The 15,459-nt window shown below is 44.4% G+C and overlaps 1 non-coding gene across 1 annotated transcript; it reads left to right on the forward strand.

Moving 5' to 3' along the window:
- Positions 1 to 11,808: 11,808 nt before the first annotated feature.
- Positions 11,809 to 11,912, forward strand: LOC116581612. The gene has a single exon (XR_004282136.1). It is a non-coding gene; the product is annotated as a U6 spliceosomal RNA (small nuclear RNA).
- Positions 11,913 to 15,459: the final 3,547 nt, after the last annotated feature.

Below are 15,459 nucleotides of genomic sequence, written 5' to 3' on the forward strand. Positions count from 1 at the left end.
GACAGAATGGGAGAAGACATTTGCAAACGACATATCAGAGGAAGGACCAGTACCCAAAATCTGTGAAGAACTTATCAAACTCAACACCCAAAGAACAAATAATCCAATCAAGTAACGGGCAGAGGACGTGAACAGACATTTCTGCAAAGAATACATCCGGATGGCCAACAGACACATGAAAAGGTGCTCCACATCCCTCGGCATCAGGGAAATACAAATGAAAACCACAGTAAGATACCACCGCACACCAGTCAGAATGGCTAAAATTAAGAAGTCAGGAAACGGCAGATCCTGTTGAGGATGCGGAGAAAGGGGAACCCTCCTACACTCTTGATGGGAATGTAAGCTGGTGCAGCCACTCCGAAAAACGGCATGAGGTTCCTCAGAAAGACGAAAATAGAGCTACCCTATGACCCAGCAATCCCACTACTGGGTATTTCCCCTAAGCATACAAAGGCAGTGATCCGAAGGGGCACATACACCCGAATGTTTATCACAGCCATGTCCACAATAGCCAAGCTATGGAAAGAATCCCATCAACATCTGTAGATGTCCAGCAACAGATGAATGGATAAAGAAGAGGTAGAAGGCAGCCATCAAAAGAAATGAAATCTTGCCATTTGCAATGACATAGATGGACCTAGAGGGTATTATGCTGAGTGAAATAAGTCAATCAGAGAAAGACAATTATCATATGATCTCCGTGACAGGAAGAATTTGAGAGGCAACATTGGGGGTTTGGGTGGTAGGGAAGGAAAAAATGAAACAGGATGGGATCGGGAGGGAGACAAACCATAAGAGACTCTTAATCACACACCAAAAACTGAGGGTTCCTGGGGGAGGGGGGCAGACAGAGTGGTTGTGTTATGGACATTGGGGAGGGTATGTGCTATAGTGAGTGCTGTGACGTGTGTAAACCCGGCGATTCATAAACCCGTACGCCTCGGGCTAATAATACATTATATGTTAACAAAAAATAAAATAAAACAAAATAAATATTTGTATGCTTGAATTAGTACAAAAATGGAGCACCTGGTTGGTTCAGTCACTGGAGCGTGCACCTCTTCATCTCTCGGTCATGAGTTCAAGTCCCACATTGAGCATAGATCCTCATTTCTAAAAAAAAAAAAAAATTAAAAACCCAGAAAAAAATGTTCACTACCATTTTGATTGCTCTGTTTTAGGGACATGAACCAATGAAAGAGAAAAGAGAATACTCTGGATCAAATAAATGAGGAAATGTCCAGAGTACTTTAACCTGGGCCACCTGTAGGGTCTACCCTTGTGAGGCCACACCAGTGAACTTCCCAGAACGGCCAGAAGGGGCCAGAAGTTGATGTTCTGCACTGGGTGTTTCCAGCACGCCCCAAACAAGATCCTGGGGAACAGGTGTATAATAGAGAGCACTGTTGGCATCTTGCTGACAAAAGACCATAGGGAAATTAGTAATCATTCAGAGTGCCATCTTCTCCTCCCTTTCCCCACCAGCTGCCCAGCAGAGCCTCCTGAATCAACGTTGAACTTAGGAAGATGTTGCAACTTGGTGTGCCCTTCAAACAACCAACAGACTGGCTTTGTGGGCAGATCCCTTTCTTTAGCTCAGACACTATAGAAACACAGCAGAGTGACCATACCTGATGGTCTAGGTTCACATACAATTTAACAGTGACACATTCCTGAGAGAGTTATAGAGACCCCTCTGTGCCTCAGTTCCCTGTTCTGGGACACAAAATTGTTAGCGTGGCCTACAAATTAGTGTTCAGGTCTGAGGCTAAAGGGCCTTACCAGGAGTAAAGCCTTAGGGAAAGGACTGGTGCTTCCCAATACCTCTGTTAAGTGTTCAGCTATCGAATGCCTAGAGGATGAGCTACACGCCCAGTGGTGGATGACTCGAGAGAGGGCTTGGATGGCTCCACCAAAGGGGAGGGTGAAAGCTTACTCTCCAGCATTTACATGGGAATGCTGCTTAAGGTCTCGTGGAGAATAGGTACTGTGGACGCCTGTGATCTCCATATCAGCCCTGTTGAGAGGGGTCAAAGCAAGGGCCCTAGCCCATATTTTATAGTGCAGGGCATTGAAATTTAGAGAGATGAAGTGATCTGCCAGAAGTGGTCATGATGATGAGTGTTGGATCCAAGACAAGAATGTGGTTGGTCCCTGGGTGAGAGATCTAAACACCTGAGGCCTGCCCAAGGCCCCTGAGGAAAGGCCCCGGACCTCTGAACCAAGAGCACTCTGTACTTTCTCAATTTCTCCTGCCCCACAATTTCTGGGGGAGAGAGTAGGTACCCTAAAGGAGGTGTCAGGGCCAAGAGGATTATAGGAAACTTACTTCATGCTCCCGACTCTGTATTCAATCTCTGACAGAAAAACAGGATGGTTTCCTCCCAACCAAGCCCCTTGGAAGGACCAGGGAAGTTCAACTGTGGCCCTCCTCCCCGAGCTTCTTCCCACAGTCAGCTTTCTCTCCCAGGGCCTTTCGAGGACCAGCTGACCACCCTCAGTGACTGGTGGGCTGCTCAGCCCCCAACTGACTCTGAACCCATGGCATTCCAAACCAACTGTCATGTGATGGCTCTGCCACGAATCAGCTTCCCTTCGGCTGGCCAACCATACATGACCAGTTACAGCATGCTAATGGGAAGGTGGTGTTCTGGGCTAGGGCTCTAGTGTTTGAATGAATTAATTCTGCGATGCTCAATGTCTTACTACTGATGTGACCGACTGAGCAGGGTGTACTTAGGCTTGGCTGACAGTGGGCAAGGCTGCACTGGCTGAGCGTGTGCCTTCCCTGTCCTGTCCTCCCACACATACAGTCTGTACTCTCAGATCTCTTCTCATTCATCTCTACACCCTGTATTTGCCAGGAACAGGCTTTTCCCTCCATACCCATCAAACCCCAGCCTGGATACGCCACCCCTTTGAAGGTCACTCTTCAAAGACCACAACACAGACCTTCATCCTCAGCTCCCAAACTCTCAGTTCCATCAGGCCGATGGTACTGTCCCTTCTCACCATTCTCTCGGGCTTCACCCGGTCAGTTATCCCAATCATGTCAACCCATAAAAACCCCACAGGATATCCTGGTTTGGGGACTTTGTCCCTTTTTTTGAGGACTTTTGGAAATAAACTGATAATCCTGGCTTCCAGTTTCGACATCTCAGTTCAGGAAGACTTGACCTGTAATTCTCCTACCCTGTAATGTCTGTCTCTGGGATGGCACCATCAAGACTCTCCTCTTCCTGTGAAAGCACTGTGAATTTGTTCCTTTTGCTTGTTCTCTGTATGGCTGTACAGAAAACTGGCAATTGGCACACACATACAATGGAATATTACTCAGCTACCATAAGGGCTGAAATCCTGCCATCTGCAGTGATGTGGATGGAGCTAGAGTGGCTCATGCTCGGTGAAACAAGTCAGTCACAGGAAGACAAATACCATATGGCTTCTTCCCATGTGCAACTTACAGGTAGCCAGAACTCAGTGGCTGCTAGAGAAAGCTTTTTGAGTACCGTTTTGGCGCCATCTCGTGTCTAGTACTGAGATCAGCATGTACAAACAAGGAATCAAATACACAGAGCAGAGAGGTGTGGAGGTCTTGAACTACTCTGCGAGGGGTGAGTAGCCAGGTGTCCCTGAAAGCTTAGGGACGGAAGGGAGATGCAACTGGAGGAGCTGGCCCGAGCCTGATCTCACAGGCACTGAGGGCAGGGGGCAGTGAGCACCTCAGTAATGTCATCAGATGTGCGTTTTAGAACAACTCAGCTGTAGGCGTCTAAGCAGGGGTTTCGAGAAGGCATCAGCGCTGATTTAGTCAGCATGTGCAAGACTACGTTTGCAGTCTCAATTGTTCCGCCAGATCACAGGAAAGAATATCTGCCTTCTATCAGAATATAAGCGGGGATTGCTGGCTGTATTGCTCACATCTCTATCCAGACTGCCTAGAACCGTGCCTGGTACAGGATCGTTTTTATCCAAAAACAAAAGGGGCATACTTTACAATATAAAGGCGACATGATGGGCGTCTGGGTGGCTCAGTGGTTAAGCCGCTGCCTTCGGCTCAGGTCATGATCTCAGGGTCCTGGGATCGAGTCCCACATCAGGCTCTCTACTCAGCAGGGAGCCTGCTTCCTCCTCTCTCTCTCTCTCTGCCTGCCTCTCTGCCTACTTGTGATTTCTCTCTGTCAAATAAATAAATAAAATCTTTAAAAAAAAAAAATAAAAAAAAATAAAGGCGACACGATAATACTGTCAAAGTGCGGATCCCCTACCCCATCCATCCCTAAAGCACCTTTTTAGAGACTAAGGGACACGCCCCCAACTTCTCACCAGCTCTATGGGCATACATACATCATTCTCCTGAAACCTCACAGATGAAACAAGAAGCGTCAGTGAGTTGGTCCCGCTAAGGGACAAGGCGCTCTTCCCATCTGTGACTCTTTTCACTACTCATGCCCCAGAAATCTCCTTCCTGCCAGTTTCAGGCAAATACTTTGGGACCAGGCAAGGCTGACGGGTGTGTCAGGGGGGTCACACACACCCCTGATGGACCGCCAGGTTACAGCATCCCCCGCACGCCTGGGAAATGTTCTCTAAACAGCGTGAGGGACAGTTACAGCTTCAGAAAAACACTCTTTCGTGTGACCTTGCCCAGGACGCACCCCAACGACAGAGGCAACATTCGGTGCCACTAGAAAATAGGAAAAGTCAGTATCACCCCCTGAGGGGGAGGCCTTAAGAAAGGCTACACACACCGGAGTCTACGGCATCCTTCCATTGCCCCAATTTTACAAATGGGGAAACTGAGGCCACCAAAGGAAGAGAGTCTCTCTGAAAGCTACTTCACAGGCTCAGGAAACACGAGCGTGCGGCTTTCCCGCTGGTCCTAGAAAGGAGGGGTCCAGCGGTGACGCGCGACAGGACTTGCGGAGCAGCCTCACCTCTGCACACACCCACCGCCTCCACCAGCCATGGACACACTCGGCCTCAGTCCTGGCTCCCAGCTGCTTGGCTCCCGTGGCATCCACGTTGCCCAGCCACTCGGCTCGGCCTGGCCCGCCTGGGCTCCACCTGACCAGCTCGGTCCACCAGCTGGGCTTCACGTGGCCCCACTTGGCCCAGTTCGGCTCACCAGGACACTAAAGAAGAATTGAAAAATCCATAGAAACAAATGATAATGAAAACACAACTGTTCAAGATCGGCGGGACACAGCAAAGGCAGCCCTGAGAGGAAAATACATAGTGATACAAGCCTCTCTCAAGAAACAACAAAGGTCTCAAATACAACCAAACCCTACACCTAAGGAGCTGGAGAAAGAATGGCAAAGAAAGGCTAAACCCAGAAGGAGAAGAGAAATCGTAACTATCAGAGCAGAAATCAATGAAATAGAAACAAAAAGAACAGTAGAACAAATCGATGAAACTAGGAGCTGGTTCTTTGAAAGAATTAATAAAATTGATAAACCCCTGGCCAGGCTTATCAAAAAGAAAAGAGCAAGGACCCAAATAAATAAAATCATGACTGAAAGAGGAGAGATCACAAACAACACCAAAGAAATACCAAGAAATACAATTATAAGAACATATTATGAGCAACAATACGCCAGCAAATTTGACAGTCTGGAAGAAATGGTTGCATGCCTAGAGACAGAGACGTATAAACTACCAAATCGGAACCAGGAAGAAATAGACAACCTGAACAGACCCATAACCAGTAAGGAGACTGAAGCAGTCTTCAAAAATCTCCCAACAAGAGCCCGGGGCCAGACGGCTTCCCTGGGGAATTCTACCAAACATTTAAAGAAGAATTCACTCCTATAATCCTGAAAGTATTCCAAAACATAGAAACGGAAGGAAAACTGCCAAACTCACATCATGGGGTCAGCGTTACCTTGATCCCAAAAGCAGACGAAGATTTCAGACCAACATCCTTGATGAACACACACGTGAACATTCTCACCAAAATACTAGCCCATAGAATCCAACAGTGCCTTAAAAAGATTATTCACCTAGACCAAATGGGATTGATTCCAAGGCTGCAAGGTTGGTTCCACGTCTACAAATCAAGCGGTGTGATACAATGCACTAATTAAAAAAAAAAAAAAAAGAGCAAGAACCATAGGATACTCTCAATAGATACCGAAAAAGCATTTGACAAAGTACAGCATCCTTTCTTGATCAAACTCTTCAAAGTGCAGGGATAGAGGGCACAAACCTCAATATCATCAAAGCCATCCATGAAAAAGCCACAGCCAATATCATTCTCAATGGAGAAAAACTGACAGCTTTTCGGCTAAGGTCAGGAACACGGCACGGTTGTCCACTATCACCACTGCTATTCAACATAGTACTAGAAGTCCTAGCCTCTGCAATCAGACAACAGGAAGAAATTAGAGGCACCCAAATCAGCAAGGAAGAAGTCAAACTATCGCTCTTTGCAGATGATAAGACACTTTATGTAAAAAACTCAAAAGACTCCACTCCCAATCCGCTAGAACTTCTATGGGAATTCAGTAAAGTGTCAAGGTATAAAATCGATGCACAGAAATCGATTGTTGCATTTCTTTTTTTTTTTTAATTTACTTTCAGCGTAACAGTATTCGTTGTTTTTACACCACACCCAGTGTTCCTTGCAATCCATGCCCTCTCCAATACCCACCACCTGGTTCCCCCAACCTCTCACCCCCTGCCCTTCAAACCCTCCGATTGTTTTTCAGACTCCATAGTCTCTCATGGTTCACCTCCCCTTCCAATTTCCCTCAACTCCCTTCTCCTCTCCATCTCCCCTTGTCCTCCATGCTATTTGTTATGCTCCACAAATAAGTGAAACCATGTGATCAGTTGCATTTCTATTCACCAACAGCAAGACAGAGGAAAGAGAAATTAAGGAGTCAATCCCATGTACAACTGCACCCCAAACCTTAACATACCTAGGAATAAACCTAACCAGAGAGTCAAAGAACCTCTGCTCAGAAAATGGTCAAGTACTCAGGAAGGAAACTGAGGAGGACACAAAGAAATGGGAAAATGTTCCATGCTCATGGATTGGAAGAACAAATATGGTGAAAATGTCTATGCTACCTAAAGCAATCTACACGTTTAATGCAATCCCTATCAAAATACCATCAACTTTTTTCAAAGAAATGGAATTAAATAATCCTAAAATTTATATGGAACCAGAGAAGACCTCGAAAAGCCAGAGGAATGTTGAACAAAAAAGCCAAAGTTGGTGGCATCACAATTCCAGACTTCAAGCTCCATTACAAAGCTGTCATCATCAAGATAGTATGGTACTGGCACAAATACAAACACATAGATCAATGGAACAGAACAGAGTGCCCAGAAATGGGATGCCCAACTTTATGGTCAACTCATCTGCGACAAAGCAGGAAAGAATGACCAACGTAAAAAAGATAGTCTCTTCAACAAACGGTGTTGGGCAAATTGGTAAGCAGCCACATGCAGAAGAATGAAACTGGACCATTTCCTTATACCACACACAAACACAGACTCCAAATGGACGAAAGACCTCAATGTGAGAAAGGGATCCATTAAAACCCTTGAGGAGAACATAGACAGCAATCTCCTTGACCTCAGAGGCAGCAACTTCTTCCTAGAAACATTGCCAAAGACAAGGGAAGTAAGGGCAAAAATGAACTATTAGGACTTCACCAAGTTCAAAAGCTTTTGCACAGCAAAGGAGACAGTCAACAAAACCAAAAGACAACTGACAGAATGGGAGAAGATATTTGCAAAATACATATCAGAAAAAGGACCAATACCCAAAATCTATGAAGAACTTATCAAACTCAATACCCAAAGAACAAATAATCCAATCAAGAAATGGACAGAGGTTGTGAACAGACATTTCTGCAAGGAATACATCTAGATGGCAAACAGACACATGAAAAAAGTGCTCCACATCACTCAGCATCAGGAAAATACAAATCAAAACCACAATAAGATACCACTTCACACCAGTCAGAATGGCTAAAATTAAGAAGTCAGGAAACGACAGATGCTGTTGAGGATGCGGAGAAAGGGGAACCTTCCTACACTGTTGGTTTAAATGCAAGCTGGTGCAACCACTCTGGAAAACAGCATGGAGGTTCTTCAAAAAGTTGAAAATAGAGCTACCCTCTGACCTATCAATTGCACTGCTGGGTATTTCCCCTAAAGATACAAATGTAGTGATCTGAAGGGGCACTTGCACCCAAATGTTTAAAGCAACAATGTCCACAATAGCAAAACTATGGAAAGAACCTAGATGTCCATCAAGAGATGAATGGATTAAGAAGATGTGGCATACAGTATTCCATTATGTATATATAGATATATGTGTGTGTATACACATATACATATATGTTTATATATACATATATATATTCACACATACAATGGAATACTATGCAGTCGTCAAAAAAATAAAATCTTGCCCTGTGCAATGATGTGAATGGAACTAGAGGATATTATGCTGAGCGAAATAAGTCAATCAGAGAAAGACAATTATCATATGATCTCTCAGATATGAGGAATTTGGGAGGCAATGTGTGGGTCTTGGGGGCTAGGGAAAGAAAAAATGAAACAAGATGAGATCAGTTGGGAGACAAACCATAAGAAACTCTTAATCTCACAAAATAAACTGAGTGTTGCCGGGGGAGTGGGGTAGGGAGAGGGTGGTTGGGTTATGGACACTGGGGAGGGTATGTGCTATGGTGAGTGCTTTAAAGTTTTAAGCCTGACGATTCACAGAACTGTACCCCTGGGGCTAATAAAACATTATATGTTAATAAAAAAATAAACATAGACCAGTGGAACAGAGTACAGAGCCCAGATATGAACCCTCAACCCTATGGTCAATCACTCTTCGACAAAACAGGAAAAAATATACAGTGGAAAAAAGACAGTCTCTTCAATAAATGGTGCTGGGAAAACTGGACAGCTATATGTAGAAGAATGAAACTCGACCATTCTCTTACACCGTACACAAAGATAAACTCAAAATGGATAAAAGACCCCAACGTGAGACAGGAATCCATCAGAATCCTAGAGGAGAACATAGGCAGTAATCTCTTCGATATCAGCCACAGCAACTTCTTTCAAGATATGTCTCCAAAGGCAAAGGAAACAAAAGTGAAAATAAACTTTTGGCACTTCATCAAAATAAAAGCTTCTGCACAACAAAGCAAACAGTCAATAAAACAAAGAGGCAACCCACGGAATAAGAGAAGATATTTGCAAATGACAGTAGAGACAAAAGTTGATATCCAGGATCTATAATGAACTCCTCAAACTCAACACACACAAAACAGGCAATCATATCAAAAAATGGACAGAAGATATGAACATACACTTCTCCAATCAAGACATACAAATGGCTATCAGACACATGAAAAAATGTTCATCATCACTAGCCCTCAGGGAGATTCAAATTAAAACCACATTGAGATATCAGCTTACACCAGTTAGAATGGCCAAAATTAACAAGACAGGAAACAACATGTGTTGGAGGGGATGTGGAGAAAGGGGAACCCTCTTACACTGTTGGTGGGAATGCAAGTTGGTGCAGCCTCTTTGGAGAACAATGTGGATATTCCTCAAGAAATTAAAAACAGAACTTCCCTATGACCCTGCAATTGCACTCCTGGGTATTTACCCCAAAGATACAGATGTCGTGAAAAGAAGGGCCATCTGTACTCCAATGTTTACAGCAGCAATGGCCACGGTCGCCAAACTATGGAAAGAACCAAGATGCCCTTCAACGGACGAATGGATAAGGAAAATGTGGTCCATATACACTATGGAGTATTATGCCTCCATCAGAAAGGACGAATCCCCAACTTTTGTAGCAACATGGACGGGACTGGAAGAGATTATGCTGAGTGAAATAAGTCAAGCAGAGAGAGTCAATTATCATATGGTTTCACTTATTTGTGGAGCATAACAAATAGCATGGAGGACATGGGGAGTTAGAGAGGAGAAGAGAGTTGGGGGAAATTGGAAGGGAAGGTGAATCATGAAAGACTATGGACTCTGAAAAACAATCTGAGGAGTTTGAAGTGGCGGGGGGGTGGGAGGTTGGGGTACCAGGTGGTAGGTATTATAGAGGGCACAGATTACATGGAGCACTGACTGTGGTGAAAAAATAATGAATACTGTTATGCTGAAAATAAATAAATTAATTTTAAAATAAATAAATAAATAAAATAAAAACCTAACATAAAATTAAAATTCAGGTAACTTGAAAAAAATATATAAAGAATATGAATAATTTTGAGACATCTCAGTGTGCTTTCCCAAAGTTAGTATTAATTTATAATCTCACAAATATTGCAGGAGTACCTGTTTTAATATTGAGAATTGAGAATGTAGATTATAAATAGTATTTCATTGTGGTCATTGTGGTTCTATTGCATATTTCTCTATCAATGAGTATTGTAATTTTTATGTATTTTTGAAATTGATTTTTTCAATCTGTAATTGTCTTCATGTTCTTCTTTATTAGAGTAATAATGATTTTTAGAGCCTTTTATTATGTCTTAAGGATAGTTACCTCTTGTCAAAATTATTTTTACCAACTAAGTATTTATTTTTATGTTATGTCTTGTGCTTGTTTTTTATGATGGACAGAAATTTTAACTTTAGAATTTTACTTTATTGCATTATTTCTTCCTTTGTGATCTCTTTTACTGCCTTTCTCTTAGAAAATTCCTTTTTACTTTTATATCATTTAAAAAGACATATGTTTTCATCTAGTATTTTAGAGTTTCATTGTTTACACTAAAATATTTAATAAACCCTTTAATATGGTGTAAGTTACTTGCTTATTTGTTCTTCGATAGGTACAGTTCCAAAAGTCTTTCCCGAATAAATCATCCATCTCTTTTGCATTTGTTTATGACGCTTCTTCACAATATACCTATTTCTTCTGTATGCTAAATTTTAAAAGTAAAATACGGAGCTAATTTAGACTTGAATTTAATGAAAGAAAACGAATTTAATTGAAATAAAAGCAGTTAGCTTTACTCATTGTTTTGTTACTGTATCAGATATTATTTCCTAAGATATTATTCCCCTAAGATTATAAAAAGCATTAAGAAACTGGAGGTCATGTATTGGTTTAAATTACATGTTTTACTCTCAGCTCTGTTTTTCCCTGCTGTGAAGGATGAGAAAAGTTAAGTTCCTCACACTCTCTTCCCTGCCCACACCCAACACTCTGCCACAGGGTTATTTTTTTTATAATGCCAAGGTCTGTGATAATCACATTTACTCTGCCACCTCCCTTCCCTTGGATGTTTAGACCTAGTTCTGGGTTTATTTGGAAGTATTGCTTACCTCTGGTCCTGTTACTTTGCCTTTTCTCTCTTTGAGTTCCCTGTCTAAATTTATCTCTGTGCAAAACTTTTATTTCTCATAGCAGAACTGGGAAGCTAGTAAGTGTGAAATCAGGCTTGTTCAAAGACACTTTGCCCATGGCAAATCAGTGCAGAAGTTGAAGATTCTCATCTATACTCACCAGACTCCAGAGACTATGCTCAGGAAAGCAATGGAAGCCATGAGCTTTTAGTCTTGAGCGGGGTGGGGGGAGTACAGTACTCTCTCTTCTGGAAACTTTTAGGGAGGCCAGAGGAGCCTGGATAGGATTGCAGCTAACTCTGATCTGGCGGATGAGGTTTGGGGCTGGGCAGCCTTTCTGTGGTGCCTCTGAAAGGGCTGAGGAGGGAATTAATGAAACAGGTTGCTGGTCCTCGTGGCATAGATTTATCTGGAGTCTGACAACTATGGACAGAAAGTAGAACAGTGAGTGTGCTCGCTCTTGGGGCACATATACAAAGATTTGAACGATACAGAAATTAACATGCCCCCTGTGCAAGGGTGACACACAAATTTGTGAAGCATTCCATATAAAAGGGGAAAAAAGACAGTAGGACAGTGAGGAAGCCCAAAGCGTCTGTTTCCCTTCTATTAGAAACAAAATTCCCCAACCAGGAACCTAAGCAAAAAGAGATCTATTTTCATTTCACTTGGGGGAAAAAATGAAATCCCAGAGGGGTAGTCTGGTCTATAATGGCAGCTCATTCATGCTGCAAACCCCAGAGTCCTTCTTGGTTTCCATTCTTCCCTTCTCAAGATGGCAGCCGGAGGATTACCAAGAAGGAGAAACTCAAGGGACTAAGAACTTGTGACTTCCACCTACATCTCTGGCCACAACAGAGTCCTGGCCACTCCTAACAGCCTCAAATGCTGGGATATATCATTTTGTGAGTCTGTCAAAAGACAAGAGCTTTGTCTCATGATAATCTCATGTTTCTTCATTGCTTTTCAAGTTATGGTAGTAACCACTACACTTAACTCATTTACAGATATTTGTAGTAAGTTCCAAATGTGGGTCAGGCACAGCACTCACTGCCGTGGTCACGGTGGTGAAGTGACAAGAGTCTGTTCACATGCATCACTTGGGGTGCTCACTATGTGCAAAACTTTTATTTCTCATAGCAGCACTGGGAAGTTAAGTACTATTATCCCCATCTTGTGGAAAAGTAAATAGAGGCTGTGAGAAGTTAATAACCAATTCAAGTGTCCATAATTACGTAACAGAGTCAGAATCTGAACCTATGTTGGTCTCCTCCAAAGATTCGGCTCTTTAATAATTTTTCTACACTAGTGCTTTCCATCCCTGGCACATCCAGTGCCTGGGACCCAGCCCTCAGATTCTGATTTAATTGGTTGAAGGAGAAGCCCAGGTATCAGTAAGCTTGTATTATCTTATTTAATCCCCACAACAACTGGAAATGGAGGTATTTTTCTATTTAAAATTAGGCAAACTACGATCCAGAGAGGTAGACTCACTTGCCCAAGGTCACACAGCAAGTCCACAGTGGAGCTGGGATGTGTGTCCACAACTCTACCATCTCCAAAGGGCTGTCCTTGGCTCCAGAAAAAGATGACTTCCATTAAGTTGTTGAGTACACTGGCCACCCCCTCTGCTCTAGCCAGCCCAGAAGCCTCCCTGGGAATGTGTGTGCCTGAAGCGCAGGGCATCATGTGGAAGCTGGGTGATAATCAGGCCAGGTTATGCCAGGATGTGCGGCGGAAGCCCAGCCTGTTGAAGGCAGGGGTGTGTCTGGGCCAGGGTGGGGGCCAGACACGGGGATGCACTTTTTCCCCAGCACAACAAGCTGTGGGCTTCCTCCTCCCTCGCTGAGCCCTGCCTGATATGTCCAGCCCCGAACAGGTCATTAACCAGGGACTGGAGGGCTGGCAGGCAGGCAGGGGCCCAGGGCCAATCCCCAGAGGAAGTCACACGGCAGGGGTCATAGGACTGACCCAGGAATGGTGAAGGGAGGGAGATATTTCAAGCTTGAGAGGAAGGGCCCCGCCCACGAATGAATCACCCGGGACAGATTATCCTGAGGAAGACCTTGGGGTGGAATTGTGATAAGCACCATCCTCCCAAGGTGACCAGGAGCCTGCGGTCAGCTGGCCAGTGATCAGCCAGGCCACATGGGACGGGCGCACTCAGATGTATCTAAGAAGCCCGTGATGCATTGTCGAAGTGAATTCTCAGAGACCTTACACATAAGAATGAGCATCTCCCCTTTTCAGGATGAGAAAACGAAGTTCTGGAGCTAAGTCACTCACTCAAGGTCACATGGCTGAGGTGGGGTTTGAAATGGGAGCCTGGCTTTCTCTTGTGGCCCCCTGGCTTCCCCAAAGCAGGAAGCTGAGATCACAATAGCCCTCCCTTTCCACTTGCTCCCTGTGAGGACCCACAGTTTCACAGACAAAATGACCAGGTTCTACCCGTAATGGCAAGCCTGGCCTCAGGTCTCATGCTTGCTTCTGGATGAGGCACTAGACTCGTCCAAACTCCTCAAGGTATGAATGGGAACGATGGATCTCAGAGAGGGCAAAGGACTTACCCAGAATTCCAGGGTAAGACAGAGGCCCACCTGATTCCTGCCTCCTAGCCCATGGGTCTGTGCACTGCACTAGTATTTGGATCCTCAACAGCTTCCGCTCCAATGAAGCCAGACATGGCTGGTACCCAGGGAGCTGCTTAGAAGCGGAAAAGTGACTCCCACCACTGCCAGGAAGTCCTGCTTGATCTGGAGGGGACCTGGGCATCTGTATTTGTAACCAAGTCATTCTGATAGCCTAAGAAGTTTGAGAAACACTGGCATAGATGATCTTTAAGATTCCTTCTGGTCCTGAAGGCTGGGTTCCAGTATATGTCATTACCATTAACATCACCATCATCATCATCAAATACCAACATATGTTGAGTGTGTAATATATATGAGACACTCTTCTAGATGCTTTACATATATGACTGTGTGTAACTCAGAGGTAGCATTATTATCATCCCCATTTTACAGAGGAGGAAACTGAGGCTGAGGGAGATTAATCATTTTCCTAAGATAGCACAGCCAATGGCTGAGCCAAGACTCAAGGCTAGATCTGCTGCTCCGGTGGCCTCAGCAGCCTTTTTTATGTGACTTTTTCCCAAGATGGCCATGTTTTGGGGCCCTCTAGTACCTGCTTTGGGGTTCAGTCTCCCCATTTATGGGAAGGACAGTCTCCTTGCACCCTTCACGCCCTGCCCCAAATTTGCAAACAGCCCTTTGTGTTTGCTGCCCAGCCAGGCAGTTAACAGGGCTTTGGCAGCAAGAGGAGTGAGATGCTGCTTTTCCAGTCCTGCTGCCCATGTTCCAACTCCTCCCAGTCAGGATGCTTTGGCCCTAATCATCCTGGCCCTGCTGTGTTGCACGCTGAATCTGGAGTAAGCAGAAACTCATGCATAGCAGTGGGAGGGCTGGGATGGAGATGAAACCAGCGGAGAGCATCCCCACCTGTTGTTGGCAGGGGTGGGAAGATGCAGGGGGAAGACAGATAGGGAACTGATAGTTAATTTTTATGAAGCACTCACTGTGGGCCAGACAGCTTGTTGCCAGACAAGCATCTGAACCTCTCAACACCTCAGTTTTGTCTTCTGGAAAATGAGGTGGTTATGAGGAGTCAGTGAGACCCATTCTATGACTTGGTTATCCAACTCTCATCCCCTGAGGGCTGATTGTGTGGCAGCTGTCGTTCTAGGAAATGCAGCAGCAAGGCGATAAGTATCCGTCCCTCACAGGGCTAACAGCACAGCCGGGAAAACAGGCTTATAAAAATAAGTCAACAAAGAAACACATCGTGTAAAGTGGGACCAACTAGCAATAAATGCGAGGAAGTGAAAGAAAGCCAGGGTAAGGTATGTGTAGAGTGCCGTGAAGGGACAGGATGGATGGTCAGGGACTGCTTGAATGAAGTAAGGAAGCATTGATAAAACTACCTGGGAGGAGTGTTTCCAGGGAGAAAAGAGATAAAGAGTCCATCTGGGAGCACACAGTAGGTGCTCAATAAATGCTGAATGCCATCATAGTTCAGAAGGAGGGACCATTTCCTTATTTCACT

Source organism: Mustela erminea, chromosome 1 (assembly GCF_009829155.1).
Source record: "Mustela erminea isolate mMusErm1 chromosome 1, mMusErm1.Pri, whole genome shotgun sequence".
Classification (NCBI taxonomy): Eukaryota; Metazoa; Chordata; class Mammalia; order Carnivora; family Mustelidae; genus Mustela; species Mustela erminea.